General features: G+C 72.0%; 1 non-coding gene across 1 annotated transcript; it reads right to left on the reverse strand.

The window, feature by feature from the left end:
• Positions 1–72, reverse strand: TRNAP-AGG (transfer RNA proline (anticodon AGG)). Its single transcript has one exon. It is a non-coding gene; the product is annotated as a tRNA-Pro (tRNA).
• Positions 73–218: the final 146 nt, after the last annotated feature.

A 218-nucleotide genomic window follows, 5' to 3' on the forward strand; every position in this document is an offset into this window, starting at 1 on the left:
GGGCTCGTCCGGGATTTGAACCCGGGACCTCTCGCACCCTAAGCGAGAATCATACCCCTAGACCAACGAGCCGAGCTCTCTGCAGGCTCCGCTCCTCTTTCTGGTGGTGGCAGCGTCCGGGAGGGCCGGGCTCGCCGGGGCTGGGGAAGGACTCGGGCTGCAGGCCCGCGGGGAAGCGCTCCGGGCGCCGGCTGGAGGCTGCCGGCGGGCCCGCTCTG

The sequence above is a fragment of the Tupaia chinensis genome, unplaced genomic scaffold, assembly GCF_000334495.1.
Source record: "Tupaia chinensis unplaced genomic scaffold, TupChi_1.0 Scaffold141247_1, whole genome shotgun sequence".
In the NCBI taxonomy this organism is placed as follows: domain Eukaryota; kingdom Metazoa; phylum Chordata; class Mammalia; order Scandentia; family Tupaiidae; genus Tupaia; species Tupaia belangeri.